The sequence below is a fragment of the Chiloscyllium plagiosum genome, unplaced genomic scaffold, assembly GCF_037043375.1.
Source record: "Chiloscyllium plagiosum isolate Xiang-an unplaced genomic scaffold, Cpla_swu_hap1 HiC_scaffold_37, whole genome shotgun sequence".
NCBI classification, from domain to species: Eukaryota; Metazoa; Chordata; class Chondrichthyes; order Orectolobiformes; family Hemiscylliidae; genus Chiloscyllium; species Chiloscyllium plagiosum.
The window spans coordinates 47,958,256-47,985,336 of record NW_028270175.1 but is presented as its reverse complement, the minus strand read 5'-3'; positions in this window follow the sequence as shown (position 1 = coordinate 47,985,336).

Below are 27,081 nucleotides of genomic sequence, written 5' to 3'. Positions count from 1 at the left end.
TGTCACAGACTGAGATTCAATCACTGTCACTGACTGAGGTTCAATCCCTGACACTGATTGAGGTTCAATCACTGTCATTGACTAAGTTTCAGTCCCTGTCACTGACTGAGGAACACTCCCTGTCACAGACTGAGATTCAGTCCCTGTCACTGTCTGAAATTCGATCCCTGTCACTGACTAAGGTTCAATCCCTGTCACTGACGGAGGTTCAATCCCTGTCACTGACTGAGGTTCAATCCCTGTCACTGTCAGAGGATCAATCCCTGTCACTGTCTGAGGTTCAATCCCTGTCACTTACTGAGGCTCAATCCCTGTCACTGACTGAGGCTCAAACCCTGTTTCTGACTAAGATACAATCCCATTTAACTAACTGAGATTCAATAGCGGACACTGACTGAGGTTCAATCCCTGTCACTGATGGAGTTTCAATCCCTGTCACTGACTGAGATTCAATCCCTGTCACTTCCTGAGATTCAATCCCTGTCACTGACTGAGATTCAAACCCTGTCACTGACTGAGGGTCAATCCCAGTCATTGACTGAGATTCAATCCCTGTCACTAACTGAGATTCAATCCCTGTCACTTACTGAGATTCAATCCCTGTCACTGACTGAGGTACAATCCCTGTCACAGACTGAGATTCAATCCCTGCCACTGTCTGAGAATCAATCCCTGTCACTGACAAGAGGTTAAATCCCTGTCACAGACTGAGATTCAATCACTGTCACTGACTGAGGTTCAATCCCTGTCACTGGCTGAGATTCAATCCCTGTCACTGACTGAGGATCAATCCCTGTCACTGTCTGAGGTTCAATCCCTGTCACTTACTGAGGATCAATCCCTGTCACTGACTGAGGCTCAATCCCTGTCACTGACTGAGGCTCAATCCCTGTCACTGACTGAGATACAATATGTGTCACTGACTGAGGTTAAATCCCAGTCACTGACTGAGGTTCAATCCCTGTCACTGACTGAGCTTCAATCCCAGTCACTGATTGAGATTCAATCCCTGTCACTGACTAAGGTTCAATGCCTGTCACTGACTGAGGTACAATCCCTGTCACTGTCTGAGATTCAATCCCTGTCACTGACTGAGATTCAATCCCGATCACTGACTAAGGTTCAATCCCTGTCACTGACTGAGATTCAATTACTGTCACTGACTGAGATTCAATCCCTGTAACTAACTGAGGTTAAATCCCTGTCACTGACTGAGATTCAATTCCAGTCACTGATTGAGATTCAATCCCTGCCACTGAGTGAGATTGAATTCCTGTCACTTACTGAGATTCAATTCCGGTCACTGACTCAGATACAATCCCTGTCACTGACTGAGGTTCAATTCCTGTCACTGACTGAGATTCAATCCCTGTCACTGACTGAGATTCAATTCCTGTCACTGACTGAGATTCAATCCCTGTAACTGACTGAGGTTCAATCCCTGTCACTGACTGAGATTCAACTCCAGTCACTGATTGAGATTCAATCCCTGCCACTGACTGAGGTTCAATCCCTGTGACTGTCTGAGATTCAATCCCTGTCACTGTCTAAGGTTCAATCCCTGTCCCTGAAGGATGTTCAATCCCTCTCACTGATTGAGATTCAATTCCTGTCACTGTCTGAGGGTCAATCCCTGTCACTGACTGAGATTCAATCCCTTTCACTAACTGAGATTCAATCCCTGTCACTGACTGAATTTCAATCTCTGTCACTGACTGAATTTCAATGCCTGTCACTGACTGAGATTCAATTCCTGTCACTGTCTGAGGGTCAATCCCTGTCACTGACTGAGATTCAATCCCTGTCCCTGACTGAATTTAAATCTCTGTCACTGACTGAATTTCAATCCCTGTCACTGACTGAGGGTCAATCCCTGTCACTTACTGAGTTTCAATCCTTGTCACTAACTGAGATTCAATCCCTGTCACTAACTGAGGTTCAATCCCTGTCACTGACTGAGATTCAATCCCTGTCACTGTCTGAGATTCAATCCCTGTCACTGACTGAGGTTCAATACCTGTCACAGACTGAGATTCAATCACTGTCACTGACTGAGGTTCAATCCCTGACACTGATTGAGGTTCAATCCCTGTCACTTACTGAGGCTCAATTTCTGTCATTGACTAAGTTTCAGTCCCTGTCACTGACTGAGGAACACTCCCTGTCACAGACTGAGATTCAGTCCCTGTCACTGTCTGAAATTCGATCCCTGTCACAGACTAAGGTTCAATCCCTGTCACTGACGGAGGTTCAATCCCTGTCACTGACTGAGGTTCAATGCCTGTCACTGGCTGAGATTCAATCTCTGTCACTGACTGAGGATCAATCCCTGTCACTGTCTGAGGTTCAATCCCTGTCACTTACTGAGTCGCAAACCCTGTCACTGACTGAGATACAATCCCATTTAACTAACTGAGATTCAATAGCGGACACTGACTGAGGATCAATCCCTGTCACTGATGGAGGTTCAATCCCGGTCACTGACTGAGATTCAATCCCTGTCACTTACTGAGATTCAATCCCTGTCTCTGACTGAAATTCAATCCATGTCACTGACTGAGATTCAATCCCTGTCACTGACTGAGGGTCAATCCCAGTCACTGACTGAGATTCAATCCCTGTCACTTACTGAGATTCAAACCCTGTCACTGACTGAGGTACAATCCGTGTCACAGACTGAGATTCAATCCCTGTCACTGTCTGAGGTTCAATCCCTGTCACTAACTGAGGCTCAATCCCTGTCACTGACTGAGGCTCCATCCCTGTCACTGACTGAGATACAATATGTGTCACTGACTGAGGTTCAATCCCTGTCACTGACTGAGCTTCAATCCCTGTCACTGACTGAGCTTCAATCCCAGTCATTGTTGAGATTCAATCCCTGTCACTGACTAAGGTTCAATGCCTGTCACTGACTGAGGTACAATCCCTGTCACTGTCTGAGATTCAATCCCTGTCACTGACTGAGATTCAATCCCGATCACTGACTAAGGTTCAATCCCAGTCATTGACTGAGATTCAATCCCTGTCACTAACTGAGATTCAATCCCTGTCACTGACTGAGGTGCAATCCCTGTCACAGACTGAGATTCAATCCCTGCCACTGTCTGAGAATCAATCCCTGTCACTGACAAGAGGTTAAATCCCTGTCACAGACTGAGATTCAATCCCTGTCACTGTCTGAGGTTCAATCCCTGTCACTTACTGAGGCTCAATCCCTGTCACTGACTGAGGCTCAATCCCTGTCACTTACTGAGGCTCAATCCCTGTCACTGACTGAGATACAATATGTGTCACTGACTGAGGTTAAATCCCAGTCACTGACTGAGGTTCAATCCCTGTCACTGACTGAGCTTCAATCCCAGTCACTGATTGAGATTCAATCCCTGTCACTGACTAAGGTTCAATGCCTGTCACTGACTGAGGTACAATCCCTGTCACTGTCTGAGATTCAATCCCTGTCACTGACTGAGATTCAATCCCGATCACTGACTAAGGTTCAATCCCTGTCACTGACTGAGATTCAATTACTGTCACTGACTGAGATTCAATCCCTGTAACTAACTGAGGTTAAATCCCTGTCACTGACTGAGATTCAATTGCAGTCACTGATTGAGATTCAATCCCTGCCACTGACTGAGGTTCAATCCCTGTGACTGTCTGAGATTCAATCCTTGTCACTGAGTGAGATTGAATTCCTGTCACTTACTGAGATTCAATCCCTGTCACTGACTGAGATTCAATTCCTGTCACTGACTGAGATTCAATCCCTGTAACTGACTGTTTTAAAAAATTCTCAAGGTCAAGGACCAGGCTCGCAGGAAAGTAGTCTGACACAGAACAAACAGCCAAGAGGCGAGTCTACTAGAATATAAGTGTTTTATTCCCCGCAGTGTCACCACAACCAGTCTCGTACTTACAACGGGTCTGGTTTATACTCACTCTACACGTTACCCGAACTGGGAGCCGTCAGTTCTCGTAGAGCGGTTGCCAACAACCCACGCTCGGCGGTTAAACGTAACCCCGGAGCAGACTCTACCGAACTGGAGACTTCTCCAGCTGATATACCCTTTTCCAGATATAAACATTCATGTGAACAGCAGAGCAAGGCTAAAAAACACATTCCATTCTGGTTACATACAGATAAGAAGATTCACACGGGAAGGTGTATAACAAGATTCACACGGGACCAAGCGACACCTTCCATTTTCGGTTAGATTCACACATGTATTGGGACACAATTTTAACCCTTTCACCACATTCCACTGCTTGGCCCAATACATGTGTTGCATAATGATTCACACATGTATTGGGACATAATTTTACACCACATTCCACTGCTTGACCCAATACATGTGTTACATTATGCCCATATGTATTCTTTCTAACAAGCGCCTATGTACACGCCAAATATACAAGCAAGTCAGGACATTACAGCATGTTAAAATCACCAGGACCGCTACCAGGATCGACAAGGGTGGGAACAGGAATGTCCCCGCAGTGGAGGACATACCACTCAATATGTCCCACCAATGATGAGCTGACTCCACGTCCACTACACGGGCAGCATGTACTACCTCCTGTCCATGTATAAAGGTAGACACCGTAACCTTGGTGACATTGGTTTGATGCTTTCGTAATATCTGCTTAAGCTCCTCGGATCGGTCCAATGCCCGCTTAAACCGATCCAGGGAAATGTTCCAGGGATTCCTCAGCACTTTCCACTGCACCTTGGTAAAGTGGCGAGCACTGCTATAAGTGGTCAACAAATAGGTGTGATTCTGCCAGTGCCACTGATAGACATTTGAGAGGCATCCCGAGAACGGTGCTGAGGGAAGCATAGGATGTGGATTATTGGTAGCCACACAGAGCGTGTGTGGCCCAATCTGCCACATCATGTCCCTTGGAGTCTCAACAGTCCATTCGCACAGGGCCGTTCCCTTAGTCAAGCAAGGGTCCCGATACCTGTCCATCAGTAGGCAAGTTTTCCCCTGATCAGTCTGTTCACAAGCGGACAGATCATAGGTAATATTGGTATCTGGGCTAAACCACTGTCCCCTTGTCTTCAGAAAATAATATCCAGAAGATGTAATCACTGGTAATACATAATATCGACAGACCGTAACAGTGTGGGTTACATTCATGGTAACAAAGTATCCGTTACACATAGTTGCGTTACACCATGTTCGCTCTGGATGGGTTATCATCCACAATTTCTCAGATACATTCCATAGTCCCCTCCACGCCTGTACATTGGGGGATGTTACCACACGCAAAAAGCGTTCTTTCTGTATTTGAGCATGCAACATTTGAATATGACAGGCAGTCCAATTTAACTGAGCCGTAATGTTCTCAAACAGTTCCTGAGTGGCGCCCCAGACATCCAGTTCCCATTGCAGAGATCGTATCATTATTTCAGCTGTCTCTCCTTGAGTCATCATTACGGATGGCATCCACCTTCCAATAGTATGTAGTCCTTGTGAGGTGGCCTGTCCCGTGTTAGATAATTTAGTATGGGTCACCTCAGAGTCAATGGCATTCGAGATACCCATAACAGTTCCTGCGCCTCCCAGCAGGGTGTCGTACCACGCTCGTCGCCGCCTCTTGGTATGACACTCGGGTATGAGGGGCAACTGTACCCGCCAATGAACATCAGTGTGCAGTACCGCCCGGGCCATCTGTTGACAAGTTGACATAATAGGGGCCAACTGTGTTCGATGCGACCGCACGCCCCCCGTGGCACCCCTCTTCGGTGCTGGCCCGCCCCGCGTGGGGTTTAATAACGCCTCAGACGGGGCGTTCGTCGAGGGCAGTACCATTATTAACCACATGAATCGATGACGATTCCGAATATCGGTGGCATTGCGCAGCCACAGATCTTCCCCCCGAGCTGTGACGCTCCAATGAGTCCCCGTTGTCCCGCATGTCTGGGTGCGTCGGTCCCACAAACACGTCTTGACTTGGGCATTTACCACCAGGGTGCAATTAGACGGTATGAACGATATGTCATATTTTTCCCCATCCCGGCGCATGTAGCACTGTGCACACGTGTACAATTGACAGTCGCTGGTGAGAGTCAGAACAACGCACTGCTGACCGGGTTCACATGTAAAGTCGTCCTGCGTCCGTCGCTGGCTACTGGCCTCCCACCGCACCTCATGGCGGGCGACCGGTACCAGCGTCCAGGCCGTGATACCGATGCCCTGGAGTGGCCATCCGATCGCGAACATCGCCAATAGGAGTCGCAATCCCCATGACCACCCCATGTTCAAGGCGGAGGGTCAGCCTGCGGGTGCATAGCAATTACAACATTATTTAGGTCTCACGTAAGTAGCACTGGTTCGCCGGGACGTTTGCCCAGGTCGGGTCTCCGGGGTACATAATGGTGACCAGACTGTCCTTCCCCTGTGCTATGATTTCGGCCGGCCTGGGGGGGCCGGTCGTCTGGCGCACCCATACCTTGGCCCCCTTAGTGTCAGTAGACCCAAATCCCCCCGTCCCACGCTCAGTAACCGTAACGGGAGCTCCCATCTCTTCCACCGTTGTAAGGTTACATGGCTTAATGACCAATTGCGCTATTCTGTCCCCCTTCTGTATCACGTAAGGTTCAGCGGTGATGTTGACCAGGATCACCCCCAACTCCCCTTGGTAGTCTGCGTCAATTACGCCTGTCATCACATCAATCCCCTTTAGTGACAGTCCCGACCGCGGGAGGATATGCCCATAGGTTCCAGGGGGACAAATCAACCCTAACCCGGTCTTAATCACCGTAGGTTTCTGTTGGATCAAAGTCTGGGCAGTTAGTGCTCGTAGGTCCAGTCCAGCCGAAGCCGGCGTGGCCCTTACGGGAATATCAGCTTCCTCAGCGAACTTCCACATTTTAATAGGCTGAGTCTTTGGGGTATCACATACTTGTATCATCCTATTCAAGGGTGTTACCCCATTTCCTAATGGGCGGTTATTAATTTGTTTCACCACCCGAATTAGTTGCTTCCTCCAACCCGTTAAGTCATTGCAACCTCCTGCTTTTCGTAGTGAGGACTTCAGAAGCCCATTCATTCGTTCTATAAGTCCCGCAGCTTGTGGGTGATAGGGTACATGATAAACCCATTCCACGTGGTTATCGTGACACCACTGCTTTACCGCCCTTCCTGTGAAATGGGAGCCATTGTCACTCTGGACCTGTATGGGCAATCCATAAAATTGTTCAATCAAATCTAAACATCGCAAGGTAGCCTGTTGATTGTTGTGACGACAGGGATGGGCTACCAAAACCCCAGACATAGTGTCCACAGCTGTACATATGTGGTTACATCCTTGTGAGGAGGGTAAGGGACCCACAAAGTCCATTTGCCAGCTCTGTCCCGGACCATCCCCCCGATGGATATGTCCCATCATGTGTTGGGGCACTCCCTGCCGCTGATGTTGACACTGCTCACACTGGTTTACTGCAGTCTTAACATCATCTACCATAAGATCTATTCCTCGGTCTCGAGCCCAGTGCAAGGTTCCTTGCACTCCCCAGTGCCCAGCCTTAAGGTGTGCCCATCTAGCTAGGTCCACTGAGGTGCCCCTTTGCACCATCATGGTTCGGACGATACCATCCACATATCGGTTATGTAGAGCTTCCACATCATTTCGAGAGGTATGGGCATCTACGTGGGTGATGTATATGACCAGGTATTGAGCTTTCTCCCATATATCCTCCCATAACTGTTTACCCCACACTTCCCTATTCTGGATCATCCACTGATTGGCCTGCCAAGTTGGCATCCATTGTGTCATGCCGTTAACCACTGACCACGAGTCAGAGAACAAACAAACTCCCATGACCCCTGCTTGCATGACTACCATATGCACTGCCTTTAATTCTGCCCACTGACTACTTTTTCCCTCCCCTAATTCTTCTAGGGTAGTGCCTTGTTTTGGGTTAAAGGCGGCAGCTTTCCATCTACGCTGTCCCGCTTTCCATTGGGCTGACCCATCTACGAACCAAGCCGTGGCTTGTTCATCCGGGGTCAGTTCATCATACCGTTTTCCCATCTTAACGGGTGATTCCTTGTATTCAATCACCTCAAACCGCTTTTCCCCTTCCTCAGGGGCCTCCGCCACTTGCTCATGTAGGACTGACACTCCTTTCTGTCCAGTCCGCACTCTCTCCGACACATACCATTTCCATTTAATGATGCTGCTCTCTTGGGCAGTTCCTATTCGGTGGGTAGTGGGGTCACTAAGTACCCACGGAAGAATAGGGATAGCTGTTCTCATGATCACTTCATGTCCAATGATCAGGGCTTCGGTTTCCACCAAGCCCCAGTAGCATGCTAATAACTGTTTCTCAAAGGGGGTATACCGTTCCCCTGCCGGGGGTAATTTTCGGGACCAAAATCCCAGTGGCTTACGGGTCCTTTCCTGTTTTTGCCATAAGCTCCAATTGGCATAATGCCCCTGTGCTGAGACTTGCAGTTCTACAGGTCCTGACTGTATCTTTCCCAAGGATACAGCTTGCTGTATCGCTTGCTTGGCCATTTCAAATGCAGTTTGATGGACCTCCGTCCATTCGAACGCTGCCTTTTTCCTCGTAACTCGATACAAAGGTTTTAAAATTTGTCCTAAATGGGGAATATGCTGTCTCCAGAATCCGAATAACCCAATAAATTGCTGCACGTCCTTCTGGGTGTGAGGGACGGCAAAGACCTGAATCTTATTTTTAGCTTTCGCAGTGATTTCCCTTTCCCCCTTGTTCCACACGATTCCTAAGAATTTTACCGTTTGTGAGGGACCCTGGATTTTGGCTGGGTTGATCTCCCACCCATATCCTCGCATATGTTGAACCAGTTGGTCCAGCAATTCCTGAACCTGCTTCTGACTTGTCCCCTGTATCATCATATCGTCAATATAGTGCGAGATCATCACTTCGTCAGGCACTTTAAAGGCAGCCAAGTGTTCTGCAACTATCCGGTGGCAGATAGTAGGGCTATGCAGATATCCTTGGGGCAGTCGTGTGAACGTGAATTGTCTACCCTCCCAAGTGAATGCGAACTGTTCCTGCCTATCTTCGGGAATAGGAATTGTGAAGAAGGCATTAGCCAAATCAATTACTCCGTACCACACCCCTGGATGATGTTGGATTCGTCCTATAATAGTGACGGCATCCGGGACCGCTGCCGTCAAGGCCGGAGTGTGACGGTTTAGTTGCCGATAATCTACCGTCATCCGCCATGACCCATCGGCTTTATGTACGGGCCATAAGGGGTTATTCCACGCCGTGGTGCATGTCCTAAGCACTCCCGCTTCCAAATAATCCTTAATTGTGGCGGATATTTCTTTATGTCCGCCGGGAATCCTATACTGTCTAAGACTTATTACGCGATCGGCGATCGGGATGGGGAAGGGGTCCATCTTAACCTTTCCCACTAACACCGTCCTACAGCGCAAAGCCATTTTCGTGATTCCAAATTCAAACTTCCCCTGTTGGAGGTGAAGTGTTAAACTGGCCAGAATGTCCATTCCCAGGATCCATTCTCTAACCGGTGTAATGATAATTGAATAAGTTTTAATGGGCATTGTACCTATCTTTAGGGGCAATTGTACTGTTCTTCCTTCAATCAGATTACCTCCCAGCCCAACCAGCGTGACTGGGGTTCCTTTAAACTTATGGGGCGTCCGATAGATTAAGGTCGCCTCCGCCCCTGTGTCCACTAGAGCCATAACGGTTTGGACGGATTTGCGCCAATAGATAGTCAATGATACATGAGGTCGAATGTCGTCTGCTGACCATTGGCTCGTTCGTGGGCAAACCCTTGGGGCTTGGCCCGATTCCTATTGTTCCTCCCATTCATCTTCCCCAGACAGCACTGGGTAAAGACGTTTGCCTCGCCCTTCTTTGTTCTTGCCTTTCTTACTAGGTTTCCGGCCACGCCTATCCACTTTATAACACTCTCGGAGGGGAGGCCGTACCTCCTCCTCCTCCTCGTCCTCCGAGGATTCCCACTGCTGGGAAGTGGAAGTTCTACCCCTTCGAGGCTCATTAACAACCGGACCCCGTGTCTGACATTTTTGTGTTAGTAATTCCACTAGGTCTTCCATAGTGGGTCGGGACTCCGTCTCTACCCGGGACACCTTCAGTCCCTTTCGTCTGCATAAGTCTTTTAATTCCGGTGTAGGTAGGCCATCAATCTCCGATGCTGGGACCTGCGCCCGTATCAAAGCTTGCCACAAAGCACGCCGTGAGGGGCCTTGGTTACTTCCTTGATTAGGGTTTACTTTTCCCCCTGCTCGAGCCTCAGGGCGACGCCCCTCCGTGCCCCCCTGAGAAGCACGGGTTGTGGGTCCCCAATCCCCCAAACCACCCATCTCCCTCATCATACTACGGGCATCTCCTAGGGTTTCTCCCCGTCCACTCAACATTATGGTTAATAACAGTGGTTTATAATGGGGGGGGGCAGTCTTCACTAGATGGTCTCTAGTCTGTCTACTAACATTTGTGTTATCTACCTCGTCCAGCACTCCCAGCAACAGGGCATCCCGCACACACAAACGGGTTAGCCTCTGAACCCCTTCCTTAATCGTTGTCCAAGTTCCTTCCAAGGGGGGCCAATCGGACGGGAAGGGATACTGTTCGGCCACTGCCCTGGCATACATCCCAAATAGGGTCCCCATACTGCGATCTATTACCATATCCTTGGCTTGGTTGCGGTACCCCAGGTCTATGGCAGCATCCTTTGCTAACCCACCAAACTTGGGAGCATCCTGATAGTCTACCTGCACTTGTTGCCCCCCTTCCTCGAGGAGCCGAATTAGCCATAGCTCTAACGGCTCCCCAGGATTACGTCGGGTTTTCTGGGTGATAAACAGCACCTCATCGGTAGTGAAGTCTTCCGTTAATTCAGAGAATTCTGCGGGAGGCTGAGCCCGCGGTAATTCATGCATAATTGCCTCCCCTTGTTCATTCCGTATAGGGTTTCCTTTCTCATCTAACATTACCTCCCGTTGCACTGGGAGACGTCTCTGAACCTGCTTTCTCCTAACCACTGGTTTAGCTTGGAGTACGGGTGGGTCCTCTTCGTACTGATCATCTAAATCTCCCCAAATGTTCCCATCCCAATGATCGATATCCCACCAATCCCCGTTATTTAACTGGGCTACAAACGCCCGTACTTGTACCGGGTCCGGGGTTCGAGGGACCTTCCTTTTCTCTTTCCGTTTCTTAGCAGACAAATACATAATAGTTCGTCCTGCTAGTTCAGTTAATGCTGTCAATTCAGCTTTTAACTTCATAATTTCCTGCCTCAACATAGAGGCATCTCCCGAACTGAGTCCCTGCTCATGTTTCAGGAGGGCTAATTCTGCTTCAGCTTTTTGGCGCTTGTCTGACTGTTGTCTACAAGCCGCCGCACAGGCCCACATCCTCCGCTGTACCCCAGGCAATGGGTTCTTCGGCAGGACTGGGATCCTCTCAAGGGTGGACAGCAGCGACCCTGGGGTTCCTACGCCCTCGGCCTCCCAGTCCTCCGGTCGCCCCCCACCATTTCTCAAACAAACTGCCACGCCATGCCACGGCCCATGCCATCCCGGGACGGTCGGGACCTCCACAGTTTGTTCCTCTGGTTTCTTAGCCTTTTTCCAAAACATTGTTCTGTATCAAAATCTTTCCTCAATTGCGATTGATCCTGCCGACTACGCCAAAATGTTTTAAAAAATTCTCAAGGTCAAGGACCAGGCTCGCAGGAAAGTAGTCTGACACAGAACAAACAGCCAAGAGGCGAGTCTACTAGAATATAAGTGTTTTATTCCCCGCAGTGTCACCACAACCAGTCTCGTACTTACAACGGGTCTGGTTTATACTCACTCTACACGTTACCCGAACTGGGAGCCGTCAGTTCTCGTAGAGCGGTTGCCAACAACCCACGCTCGGCGGTTAAACGTAACCCCGGAGCAGACTCTACCGAACTGGAGACTTCTCCAGCTGATATACCCTTTTCCAGATATAAACATTCATGTGAACAGCAGAGCAAGGCTAAAAAACACATTCCATTCTGGTTACATACAGATAAGAAGATTCACACGGGAAGGTGTATAACAAGATTCACACGGGACCAAGCGACACCTTCCATTTTCGGTTAGATTCACACATGTATTGGGACACAATTTTAACCCTTTCACCACACTGACTGAGGTTCAATCCCTGTCACTGACTGAGATTCAACTCCAGTCACTGATTGAGATTCAATCCCTGCCACTGACTGAGGTTCAATCCCTGTGACTGTCTGAGATTCAATCCCTGTCACTGTCTAAGGTTCAATCCCTGTCCCTGAAGGATGTTCAATCCCTCTCACTGATTGAGATTCAATTCCTGTCACTGTCTGAGGGTCAATCCCTGTCACTGACTGAGATTCAATCCCTTTCACTAACTGAGATTCAATCCCTGTCCCTGACTGAATTTAAATCTCTGTCACTGACTGAATTTCAATCCCTGTCACTGACTGAGGGTCAATCCCTGTCACTTACTGAGTTTCAATCCTTGTCACTAACTGAGATTCAATCCCTGTCACTAACTGAGGTTCAATCCCTGTCACTGACTGAGATGCAATCCCTGTCACTGTCTGAGATTCAATCCCTGTCACTTACTGAGGCTCAATCACTGTCATTGACTAAGTTTCAGTCCCTGTCACTGACTGAGGAACACTCCCTGTCACAGACTGAGATTCAGTCCCTGTCACTGTCTGAAATTCGATCCCTGTCACAGACTAAGGTTCAATCCCTGTCACTGACGGAGGTTCAATCCCTGTCACTGACTGAGGTTCAATGCCTGTCACTGGCTGAGATTCAATCTCTGTCACTGACTGAGGATCAATCCCTGTCACTGTCTGAGGTTCAATCCCTGTCACTTACTGAGGCGCAAACCCTGTCACTGACTGAGATACAATCCCATTTAACTAACTGAGATTCAATAGCGGACACTGACTGAGGTTCAATCCCTGTCACTGATGGAGGTTCAATCCCGGTCACTGACTGAGATTCAATCCCTGTCACTTACTGAGATTCAATCCCTGTCACTGACTGAGATTCATTCCCTGTCACTGACTGAGGGTCAATCCCAGTCACTGACTGAGATTCAATCCCTGTCACTAACTGAGATTCAATCCCTGTCACTTACTGAGATTCAAACCCTGTCACTGACTGAGGTACAATCCGTGTCACAGACTGAGATTCAATCACTGTCACTGACTGAGGTTCAATCCCTGTCACTGTCTGAGGTTCAATCCCTGTCACTTACTGAGGCTCAATCCTTGTCACTGACTGAGGCTCAATCCCTGTCACTGACTGAGGCTCAATCCCTGTCACTGACTGAGATACAATATGTGTCACTGACTGAGGTTAAATCCCAGTCACTGACTGAGGCTCAATCCCTGTCACTGACTGAGGTTAAATCCCAGTCATTGTTGAGATTCAATCCCTGTCACTGACTAAGGTTCAATCCCTGTCACTGACTGAGTTACAATCCCTGTCACTGTCTGAGATTCAATCCCTGTCACTGACTGAGATTCAATCCCGATCACTGACTAAGGTTCAATCCCTGTCACTGACTGAGATTCAATTACTGTCACTGACTGAGATTCAATCCCTGTAACTAACTGAGGTTAAATCCCTGTCACTGACTGAGATTCAATTGCAGTCACTGATTGAGATTCAAACCCTGCCACTGACTGAGGTTCAATCCCTGTGGCTGTCTGAGATTCAATCCCTGTCACTGAGTGAGATTGAATTCCTGTCACTTACTGAGATTCAATTCCGGTCACTGACTCAGATACAATCCCTGTTACTGACTGAGGTTCAATTCCTGTCACTGACTGAGATTCAATCCCTGTCACTGACTGAGATTCAATTCCTGTCACTGACTGAGATTCAATCCCTGTAACTGGCTGAGGTTCAATCCCTGTCACTGACTGAGATTCAATTCCAGTCACTGATTGAGATTCAATCCCTGCCACGACTGAGGTTCAATCCCTGTGACTGTCTGAGATTCAATCCCTGTCACTGTCTAAGGTTCAATCCCTGTCCCTGAAGGATGTTCAATCCCTCTCACTGATTGAGATTCAATTCCTGTCACTGTCTGAGGGTCAATCCCTGTCACTGACTGAGATTCAATCCCTTTCACTAACTGAGATTCAATCCCTGTCACTGACTGAATTTCAATCTCTGTCACTGACTGAATTTCAATCCCTGTCACTGACTGAGATTCAATGCCTGTCACTGACTGAGGATCAATCCCTGTCACTGACTGAGATTCAATTTCTGTCACTGACAGAGATTCAATCCCAGTCATTGATTGAGTTTTAATCCCTCTCACTGACTGAGATCCAATCCCTGTCACTGAACGAGGTTCAATCCCTGTCACTAGCTGAGATTCAATCCCTGTCGCTGACGGAGGTTGAATCCCTGTCACTGACTGAGATTGAATTCTTGTCACTTACTGAGATTCAATTCCTGTCACAGACTGAGATTGAATCCCTGTCACTGACTGAGATTCAATCCCTGTCACTGACTGAGATTCAATCCCTGTAACTGACAGAGGCTCAATCCCTGTCACTGATGGAGATTCAATCCCTGTCACTAGCTGAGATTCAATCCCTGTCGCTGACGGAGGTTGAATCCCTGTCACTGACTGAGATTGAATTCCTGTCACAGACTGAGATTGAATCCCTGTCACTGACTGAGATTCAATCCCTGTCACTGACTGAGATTCAATCCCTGTCACTGATGGAGGCTCAATTCCAGTCACTGTCTGAGGATCGATCCCTGTCACTGATTGAGGCTCAATCCCTGACACTGACTGCGATTCAATCCCTGTCACAGACTGAGCTTGAATCCCTGTCACAGACTGTGGTTCAATCCCTGTAACTGACTGAGGTTCAATCGCTGTCACTGACTCATGTTTCATCCCTGTCACTGACTGATGCTTAATCCCTGTCACTGACTGAAGGTCAATCCCACTCACTGACTGAGATTCAATCCCTGTCACTGACTGAGGTTCAATCCCTGTCACTGGCTGAGATTCAATCCCTGTCACTGACTGAGGTTGAATCCCTGTCACAGACTGAGATTCAATCCCTGTCACTGACTGAGCTTCAATCCCTGTCACTGACTGAGGTTCAATCCCTGTCACAGACTGAGATTCAATCACTGTCACTGACTGAGGTTCGATCCCTGTCACTGGCTGAGATTCAATCCCTGTCACTGACTAAGGCTCAATCTCTGTTACTGACGGAGGATCAATCCCTGTCACTGACTGAGGGTCAATCCCTGTCACTATTTGAGGCTCAATCCCTGTCACTGACTCAGATACAATCCCTGTCACTGACTGAGGTTCAATTCCTGACACTGACTGAGATTCAATCCCTGTCACTGACTGAGATTCAATTCCTGTCACTGACTGAGATTCAATCCCTGTAACTGACTGAGGTTCAATCCCTGTCACTGACTGAGATTCAATTCCAGTCACTGATTGAGATTCAATCCCTTCCACTGACTGAGGTTCAATCCCTGTGACTGTCTGAGATTCAATCCCTGTGACTGTCTAAGTTTCAATCCCTGTCACTGAAGGATGTTCAATCCCTCTCACGGATTGAGATTCAATTCCTGTCACTGCCTCAAGGGTCAATCCCTGTCACTGACTGAGATTCAATCTCGTTCACTAACTGAGGTTCAATCCCTGTCACAGAGTGAGATTCAATCCCTGTCAATGATGGAGGTTCAATCCCTGTCACTGATGGAGGTTCCATCCCTGTCACTGACTGAGATTCAATCCCTGTCACTGACTGAGGGTTAATCCCTGTCACTGGCTGAGATTCAATCCCTGTCACGAACTGCGATTCAATCTCTGGCACTGACTAAGAATCACTTCTTGTCACTGATTGAGATTCAATCCGTTTCACTGACTGCGAGTCAATCCCTGTCACTGACTGAGGTTCGATCCCTGTCACTGACTGAGATACAATCCCTGTCACTGACTGAGATTCAATCCCTGTCACTGTCTGAGATTCAATCCCTGTCACTTACTGAGGCTCAATCACTGTCATTGACTAAGTTTCAGTCCCTGTCACTGACTGAGGAACACTCCCTGTCACAGACTGAGATTCAGTCCCTGTCACTGTCTGAAATTCGATCCCTGTCACAGACTAAGGTTCAATCCCTGTCACTGACGGAGGTTCAATCCCTGTCACTGACTGAGGTTCAATGCCTGTCACTGGCTGAGATTCAATCTCTGTCACTGACTGAGGATCAATCCCTGTCACTGTCTGAGGTTCAATCCCTGTCACTTACTGAGGCGCAAACCCTGTCACTGACTGAGATACAATCCCATTTAACTAACTGAGATTCAATAGCGGACACTGACTGAGGTTCAATCCCTGTCACTGATGGAGGTTCAATCCCGGTCACTGACTGAGATTCAATCCCTGTCACTTACTGAGATTCAATCCCTGTCACTGACTGAGATTCATTCCCTGTCACTGACTGAGGGTCAATCCCAGTCACTGACTGAGATTCAATCCCTGTCACTAACTGAGATTCAATCCCTGTCACTTACTGAGATTCAAACCCTGTCACTGACTGAGGTACAATCCGTGTCACAGACTGAGATTCAATCACTGTCACTGACTGAGGTTCAATCCCTGTCACTGTCTGAGGTTCAATCCCTGTCACTTACTGAGGCTCAATCCTTGTCACTGACTGAGGCTGAATCCCTGTCACTGACTGAGGCTCAATCCCTGTCACTGACTGAGATACAATATGTGTCACTGACTGAGGTTAAATCCCAGTCACTGACTGAGGCTCAATCCCTGTCACTGACTGAGGTTAAATCCCAGTCATTGTTGAGATTCAATCCCTGTCACTGACTAAGGTTCAATCCCTGTCACTGACTGAGTTACAATCCCTGTCACTGTCTGAGAAACAATCCCTGTCACTGACTGAGATTCAATCCCGATCACTGACTAAGGTTCAATCCCTGTCACTGACTGAGGCTCAATCACTGTCATTGACTAAGTTTCAGTCCCTGTCACTGACTGAGGAACACTCCCTGTCACAGACTGAGATTCAGTCCCTGTCACTGTCTGAAATTCGATCCCTGTCACAGACTAAGGTTCAATCCCTGTCACTGACGGAGGTTCAATCCCTGTCACTGACTGAGGTTCAATGCCTGTCACTGGCTGAGATTCAATCTCTGTCACTGACTGAGGATCAATCCCTGTCACTGTCTGAGGTTCAATCCCTGTCACTTACTGAGGCTCAATCCCTGTCACTGACTGAGGTTAAATCCCAGTCATTGTTGAGATTCAATCCCTGTCAATGACTAAGGTTCAATCCCTGTCACTGACTGAGTTACAATCCCTGTCACTGTCTGAGATTCAATCCCTGTCACTGACTGAGATTCAATCCCGATCACTGACTAAGGTTCAATCCCTGTCACTGACTGAGATTCAATTACTGTCACTGACTGAGATTCAATCCCTGTAACTAACTGAGGTTAAATCCCTGTCACTGACTGAGATTCAATTGCAGTCACTGATTGAGATTCAATCCCTGCCACTGACTGAGGTTCAATCCCTGTGGCTGTCTGAGATTCAATCCCTGTCACTGAGTGAGATTGAATTCCTGTCACTTACTGAGATTCAATTCCGGTCACTGACTCAGATACAATCCCTGTTACTGACTGAGGTTCAATTCCTGTCACTGACTGAGATTCAATCCCTGTCACTGACTGAGATTCAATTCCTGTCACTGACTGAGATTCAATCCCTGTAACTGGCTGAGGTTCAATCCCTGTCACTGACTGAGATTCAATTCCAGTCACTGATTGAGATTCAATCCCTGCCACGACTGAGGTTCAATCCCTGTGACTGTCTGAGATTCAATCCCTGTCACTGTCTAAGGTTCAATCCCTGTCCCTGAAGGATGTTCAATCCCTCTCACTGATTGAGATTCAATTCCTGTCACTGTCTGAGGGTCAATTCCTGTCACTGACTGAGATTCAATCCCTTTCACTAACTGAGATTCAATCCCTGTCACTGACTGAATTTCAATCTCTGTCACTGACTGAATTTCAATCCCTGTCACTGACTGAGATTCAATGCCTGTCACTGACTGAGGATCAATCCCTGTCACTGACTGAGATTCAATTTCTGTCACTGACAGAGATTCAATCCCAGTCATTGATTGAGTTTTAATCCCTCTCACAGACTGAGATCCAATCCCTGTCACTGAACGAGGTTCAATCTCTGTCACTAGCTGAGATTCAATCCCTGTCGCTGACGGAGGTTGAATCCCTGTCACTGACTGAGATTGAATTCCTGTCACTTACTGAGATTCAATTCCTGTCACAGACTGAGATTGAATCCCTGTCACTGACTGAGATTCAATCCCTGTCACTGACTGAGATTCAATCCCTGTAACTGACAGAGGCTCAATCCCTGTCACTGATGGAGATTCAATCCCTGTCACTAGCTGAGATTCAAACCCTGTCGCTGACGGAGGTTGAATCCCTGTCACTGACTGAGATTGAATTCCTGTCACAGACTGAGATTGAATCCCTGTCACTGACTGAGATTCAATCCCTGTCACTGACTGAGATTCAATCCCTGTCACTGATGGAGGCTCAATTCCAGTCACTGACTGAGGATCGATCCCTGTCACTGATTGAGGCTCAATCCCTGACACTGACTGCGATTCAATCCCTGTCACACACTGAGCTTGAATCCCTGTCACAGACTGTGGTTCAATCCCTGTAACTGACTGAGGTTCAATCGCTGTCACTGACTCATGTTTCATCCCTGTCACTGACTGATGCTTAATCCCTGTCACTGACTGAAGGTCAAACCCACTCACTGACTGAGATTCAATCCCTGTCACTGACTGAGGTTCAATCCCTGTCACTGGCTGAGATTCAATCCCTGTCACTGACTGAGGTTCAATCCCTGTCACAGACTGAGATTCAATCACTGTCACTGACTGAGGTTCCATCCCTGTCACTGGCTGAGATTCAATCCCTGTCACTGACTAAGGCTCAATCTCTGTTACTGACGGAGGATCAATCCCTGTCACTGACTGAGGGTCAATCCCTGTCACTATTTGAGGCTCAATCCCTGTCACTGACTCAGATACAATCCCTGTCACTGACTGAGGTTCAATTCCTGACACTGACTGAGATTCAATCCCTGTCACTGACTGAGATTCAATTCCTGTCACTGACTGAGATTCAATCCCTGTAACTGACTGAGGTTCAATCCCTGTCACTGACTGAGATTCAATTCCAGTCACTGATTGAGATTCAATCCCTTCCACTGACTGAGGTTCAATCCCTGTGACTGTCTGAGATTCAATCCCTGTGACTGTCTAAGTTTCAATCCCTGTCACTGAAGGATGTTCAATCCCTCTCACGGATTGAGATTCAATTCCTGTCACTGCCTGAGGGTCAATCCCTGTCACTGACTGAGATTCAATCTCTTTCACTAACTGAGGTTCAATCCCTGTCACAGAGTGAGATTCAATCCCTGTCAATGATGGAGGTTCAATCCCTGTCACTGATGGAGGTTCCATCCCTGTCACTGACTGAGATTCAATCCCTGTCACTGACTGAGGGTTAATCCCTGTCACTGGCTGAGATTCAATCCCTGTCACGAACTGCGATTCAATCTCTGGCACTGACTAAGAATCACTTCTTGTCACTGATTGAGATTCAATCCGTTTCACTGACTGCGAGTCAATCCCTGTCACTGACTGAGGTTCGATCCCTGTCACTGACTGAGATACAATCCCTGTCACTGACTGAGATTCAATCCCTGTCACTGCCTGAGATTCAACCCCTGTCACTGACTGAGGTTCAATCCCTGTCACAGACTGAGATTCAATCACTGTCACTGACTGAGGTTTACTCCCTGTCACTGACTGAGATTCAATCCCTGTCACTGACTGAGGGTCAATCCCTGTCACTGACTGAGGTTCAATCCCTGTCACTGACTGAGATTCAATCCCTGTCACTAACTGAGGATCAATCCCTGTCACTGGCTGAGATTCATTCCCTGTCACTCTGACAGAGGTTCAATCACTGTCACTGTCTGAGGTTCAATCCCTGTCACTTACTGAGGTTCAATCCTTGTCACTAACTGAGATACAATCCCTGTCACGAACTGAGGTTCATTCCCTGTCACTGACTAAGATTCAATCACTGTCACTGTCTGAGATTCAATCCCTGTCACTGTCTGAGATTCAATCCCTGTCACTGACTGAGGTTCAATACCTGTCACAGACTGAGATTCAATCACTGTCACTGGCTGAGGTTCAATCCCTGACACTGATTGAGGTTCAATCACTGTCATTGACTAAGTTTCAGTCCCTGTCACTGACTGAGGAACACTCCCTGTCACAGACTGAGATTCAGTCCCTGTCACTGACTGAATTTCAATCTCTGTCACTGACTGAATTTCAATCCCTGTCACTGACTGAGGGTCAATCCCTGTCACTTACTGAGATTCAATCCCTTTCGCTAACTGAGATTCAATCCCTGTCCCTGACTGAATTTAAATCTCTGTCACTGACTGAATTTCAATCCCTGTCACTGACTGAGGGTCAATCCCTGTCACTTACTGAGTTTCAATCCTTGTCACTAACTGAGATTCAATCCCTGTCACTAACTGAGGTTCAATCCCTGTCACTGACTGAGATTCAATCCCTGTCACTGTCTGAGATTCAATCCCTGTCACTGACTGAGGTTCAATACCTGTCACAGACTGAGATTCAATCACTGTCACTGACTGAGGTTCAATCCCTGACACTGATTGAGGTTCAATCCCTGTCACTTACTGAGGCTCAATCACTGTCATTGACTAAGTTTCAGTCCCTGTCACTGACTGAGGAACACTACCTGTCACAGACTGAGATTCAGTCCCTGTCACTGTCTGAAATTCGATCCCTGTCACAGACTAAGGTTCAATCCCTGTCACTGACGGAGGTTCAATCCCTGTCACTGACTGAGGTTCAATGCCTGTCACTGGCTGAGATTCAATCTCTGTCACTGACTGAGGATCAATCCCTGTCACTGTCTGAGGTTCAATCCCTGTCACTTACTGAGGCGCAAACCCTGTCACTGACTGAGATACAATCCCATTTAACTAACTGAGATTCAATAGCGGACACTGACTGAGGTTCAATCCCTGTCACTGATGGAGGTTCAATCCCGGTCACTGACTGAGATTCAATCCCTGTCACTTACTGAGATTCAATCCCTGTCACTGACTGAGATTCATTCCCTGTCACTGACTGAGGGTCAATCCCAGTCACTGACTGAGATTCAATCGCTGTCACTAACTGAGATTCAATCCCTGTCACTTACTGAGATTCAAACCCTGTCACTGACTGAGGTTCAATCCCTGTCACTGTCTGAGGTTCAATCCCTGTCACTGACTGAGGCTCAATCCCTGTCACTGACTGAGGCTCAATCCCTGTCACTGACTGAGATACAATATGTGTCACTGACTGAGATTCAATCACTGTCACTGACTGAGGTTCAATCCCTGTCACTGTCTGAGGTTCAATCCCTGTCACTTACTGAGGCTCAATCCCTGTCACTGACTGAGGCTCAATCCCTGTCACTGACTGAGGCTCAATCCCTGTCACTGACTGAGATACAATATGTGTCACTGACTGAGGTTAAATCCCAGTCATTGACTGAGGTTCAATCCCTGTCACTGACTGAGGTTAAATCCCAGTCATTGTTGAGATTCAATCCCTGTCACTGACTAAGGTTCAATCCCTGTCACTGACTGAGGTACAATTCCTGTCACTGTCTGAGATTCAATCCCTGTCACTGACTGAGATTCAATCCCGATCACTGACTAAGGTTAAATCCCTGTCACTGACTGAGATTCAATTGCAGTCACTGATTGAGATTCAATCCCTGCCACTGACTGAGGTTCAATCCCTGTGACTGTCTGAGATTCAATCCCTGTCACTGAGAGAGATTGAATTCCTGTCACTTCCTGAGATTCAATTCCGGTCACTGACTCAGATACAATCCCTGTAACTGATTGAGGTTCAATCCCTGTTACTGACTGAGGTTCAATTCCTGTCACTGACTGAGATTCAATTCCTGTCACTGACTGAGATTCAATTCCTGTCACTGACTGAGATTCAATCCCTGTAACTGATTGAGGTTCAATCCCTGTCACTGACTGAGATTCAATTCCAGTCACTGATTGAGATTCAATCCCTGCCACGACTGAGGTTCAATCCCTGTGACTGTCTGAGATTCAATCCCTGTCACTGTATAAGGTTCAATCCCTGTCCCTGAAGGATGTTCAATCCCTCTCACTGATTGAGATTCAATTCCTGTCACTGTCTGAGGGTCAATCCCTGTCACTGACTGAGATTCAATCCCTTTCACTAACTGAGATTCAATCCCTGTCACTGACTGAATTTCAATCTCTGTCACTGACTGAATTTCAATCCCTGTCACTGACTGAGATTCAATGCCTGTCACTGACTGAGGATCAATCCCAGTCACTGACTGAGATTCAATTTCTGTCACTGACAGAGATTCAATCCCAGTCATTGATTGAGTTTTAATCCCTCTCACTGACTGAGATCCAATCCCTGTCACTGAACGAGGTTCAATCCCTGTCACAGAGTGAGGTTCAATCCCTGTAACTGACAGAGGCTCAATCCCTGTCACTGATGGAGATTCAATCCCTGTCACTAGCTGAGATTCAATCCCTGTCGCTGACGGAGGTTGAATCCCTGTCACTGACTGAGATTGAATTCCTGTCACAGACTGAGATTGAATCCCTGTCACTGACTGAGATTCAATCCCTGTCACTGACTGAGATTCAATCCCTGTCACTGATGGAGGCTCAATTCCAGTCACTGTCTGAGGATCGATCCCTGTCACTGATTGAGGCTCAATCCCTGACACTGACTGCGATTCAATCCCTGTCACACACTGAGCTTGAATCCCTGTCACAGACTGTGGTTCAATCCCTGTAACTGACTGAGGTTCAATCGCTGTCACTGACTCATGTTTCATCCCTGTCACTGACTGATGCTTAATCCCTGTCACTGACTGAAGTTCAATTCCTGTCACTGACTGAGATTCAATCCCTGTCCCTGACTGAGGTTCAATCCCTGTCACTGACTGAGGTTCAATCCCTGTCACAGACTGAGATTCAATCACTGTCACTGACTGAGGTTCGATCCCTGTCACTGACTGAGGCTCAATCTCTGTTACTGACGGAGGATCAATCCCTGTCACTGACTGAGGGTCAATCCCTGTCACTATTTGAGGCTCAATCCCTGTCACTGACTCAGATACAATCCATGTCACTGACTGAGGTTCAATTCCTGACACTGACTGAGATTCAATGCCTGTCACTGACTGAGATTCAATTCCTGTCACTGACTGAGATTCAATCCCTGTAACTGACTGAGGTTCAATCCCTGTCACTGACTGAGATTCAATTCCAGTCACTGATTGAGATTCAATCCCTTCCACTGACTGAGGTTCAATCCCTGTGACTGTCTGAGATTCAATCCCTGTGACTGTCTATGTTTCAATCCCTGTCACTGAAGGATGTTCAATCCCTCTCACGGATTGAGATTCAATTCCTGTCACTGCCTGAGGGTCAATCCCTGTCACTGACTGAGATTCAATCTCTTTCACTAACTGAGGTTCAATCCCTGTCACAGAGTGAGATTCAATCCCTGTCGCTGACGGAGGTTGAATCCCTGTCACTGACTGAGATTCAATCCCTGTCACTGACTGAGATTGAATCCCTGTCACTGATGGAGGCTCAATTCCAGTCACTGTCTGAGGATCGATCCCTGTCACTGATTGAGGCTCAATCCCTGACACTGACTGCGATTCAATCCCTGTCACAGACTGAGCTTGAATCCCTGTCACAGACTGTGGTTCAATCCCTGTAACTGACTGAGGTTCAATCGCTGTCACTGACTCATGTTTCATCCCTGTCACTGACTGATGCTTAATCCCTGTCACTGACTGAAGTTCAATTCCTGTCACTGACTGAGATTCAATCCCTGTCACTGACTGAGGTTCAATCCCTGTCACTGACTGAGGTTCAATCCCTGTCACAGACTGAGATTCAATCACTGTCACTGACTGAGGTTCGATCCCTGTCACTGGCTGAGATTCAATCCCTGTCACTGGCTGAGATTCAATCCCTGTCACTGACTAAGGCTCAATCTCTGTTACTGACGGAGGATCAATCCCTGTCACTGACTGAGGGTCAATCCCTGTCACTATTTGAGGCTCAATCCCTGTCACTGACTCAGATACAATCCCTGTCACTGACTGAGGTTCAATTCCTGACACTGACTGAGATTCAATCCCTGTCACTGACTGAGATTCAATTCCTGTCACTGACTGAGATTCAATCCCTGTAACTGACTGAGGTTCAATCCCTGTCACTGACTGAGATTCAATTCCAGTCACTGATTGAGATTCAATCCCTTCCACTGACTGAGGTTCAATCCCTGTGACTGTCTGAGATTCAATCCCTGTGACTGTCTAAGTTTCAATCCCTGTCACTGAAGGATGTTCAATCCCTCTCACGGATTGAGATTCAATTCCTGTCACTGCCTGAGGGTCAATCCCTGTCACTGACTGAGATTCAATCTCTTTCACTAACTGAGGTTCAATCCCTGTCACAGAGTGAGATTCAATCCCTGTCAATGATGGAGGTTCAATCCCTGTCACTGATGGAGGTTCCATCCCTGTCACTGACTGAGATTCAATCCCTGTCACTGACTGAGGGTTAATCCCTGTCACTGGCTGAGATTCAATCCCTGTCACGAACTGCGATTCAATCTCTGGCACTGACTGAGAATCACTTCTTGTCACTGATTGAGATTCAATCCGTTTCACTGACTGCGAGTCAATCCCTGTCACTGACTGAGGTTCGATCCCTGTCACTGACTGAGATACAATCCCTGTCACTGACTGAGATTCAATCCCTGTCACTGCCTGAGATTCAACCCCTGTCACTGACTGAGGTTCAATCCCTGTCACAGACTGAGATTCAATCACTGTCACTGACTGAGGTTTACTCCCTGTCACTGACTGATATTCAATCCCTGTCACTGACTGAGGGTCAATCCCTGTCACTGACTGAGGTTCAATCCCTGTCACTGACTGAGATTCAATCCCTGTCACTGACTGAGGATCAATCCCTGTCACTGGCTGAGATTCATTTCCTGTCACTCTGACTGAGGTTCATTCACTGTCACTGATTGAGGGTCAATCCCTGTCACTTACTGAGGTTCAATCCTTGTCACTAACTGAGATAAAATCCCTGTCACTAACTGAGGTTCAATCCCTGTCACTGACTGAGATTCAATCCCTGTCACTGTCTGAGATTCAATCCCTGTCACTGACTGAGGTTCAATACCTGTCACAGACTGAGATTCAATCACTGTCACTGGCTGAGGTTCAATCCCTGACACTGATTGAGGTTCAATCACTGTCATTGACTAAGTTTCAGTCCCTGTCACTGACTGAGGAACACTCCCTGTCACAGACTGAGATTCAGTCCCTGTCACTGTCTGAAATTCGATCCCTGTCACTGACGAAGGTTCAATCCCTGTCACTGACCCAGGTTCCATCCCTGTCACTGCCTGAGGTTCAATCCCTGTCACTGGCTGAGATTCAATCCCAGTCACTGTCAGAGGATCAATCCCTGTCACTGTCTGAGGTTCAATCCCTGTCACTTACTGAGGCTGAATCCCTGTGACTGTCTGAGATTCAATCCCTGTCACTGAGTGAGATACAATCCCATTTAACTAACTGAGATTCAATAGCGGACACTGACTGAGGTTCAATCCCTGTCACTGATGGAGGTTCAATCCCTGTCACTGACTGAGGTTCAATCCCTGTCACTTCCTGAGATTCAATCCCTGTCACTGACTGAGATTCATTCCCTGTCACTGACTGAGGGTCAATCCCAGTCATTGACTGAGATTCAATCCCTGTCACTAACTGAGATTCAATCCCTGTCACTTACTGAGATTCAATCCCTGTCACTGACTGAGGTACAACCCCTGTCACAGACTGAGATTCAATCCCTGCCACTGTCTGAGAATCAATCCCTGTCACTGACAAGAGGTTCAATCCCTGTCACAGACTGAGATTCAATCACTGTCACTGACTGAGGTTCAATCCCTGTCACTGGCTGAGATTCAATCCCTGTCACTGACTGAGGATTAATCCCTGTCACTGTCTGAGGTTCAATCCCTGTCACTTACTGAGGCTCAAACCCTGTCACTGACTGAGGCTCAATCCCTGTCACTGACTGAGGCTCAATCCCTGTCACTGACTGAGATACAATATGTGTCACTGACTGAGGTTAAATCCCTGTCACTGACTGAGGTTCAATCCCTGTCACTGACTGAGCTTCAATCCCAGTCACTGATTGAGATTCAATCCCTGTCACTGACTAAGGTTCAATGCCTGTCACTGACTGAGGTACAATCCCTGTCACTGTCTGAGATTCAATCCCTGTCACTGACTGAGATTCAATCCCGATCACTGACTAAGGTTCAATCCCTGTCACTGACTGAGATTCAATTACTGTCACTGACTGAGATTCAAACCCTGTAACTAACTGAGGTTAAATCCCTGTCACTGACTGAGATTCAATTCCAGTCACTGATTGAGATTCAATCCCTGCCACTGACTGAGGTTCAATCCCTGTGACTGTCTGAGATTCAATCCCTGTCACTGAGTGAGATTCAATCCGTGTCTCTGAATGATTGTCAATGCCTGTCACTGACTGAGATTCAATCCCTGTCACTGACACAGATACAATCCTTGTCACTGACTGTGGTTCAATTCCTGTCACTGACTGAGATTCAATCCCTGTCACTGACTGAGATTCAATCCCTGTCACTGACTGAGATTCAATCCCTGTAACTGACTGAGGTTCAATCCCTGTCACTGACTGAGATTCAACTCCAGTCACTGATTGTGATTCAATCCCTGCCACTGACTGAGGTTCAATCCCTGTGACTGTC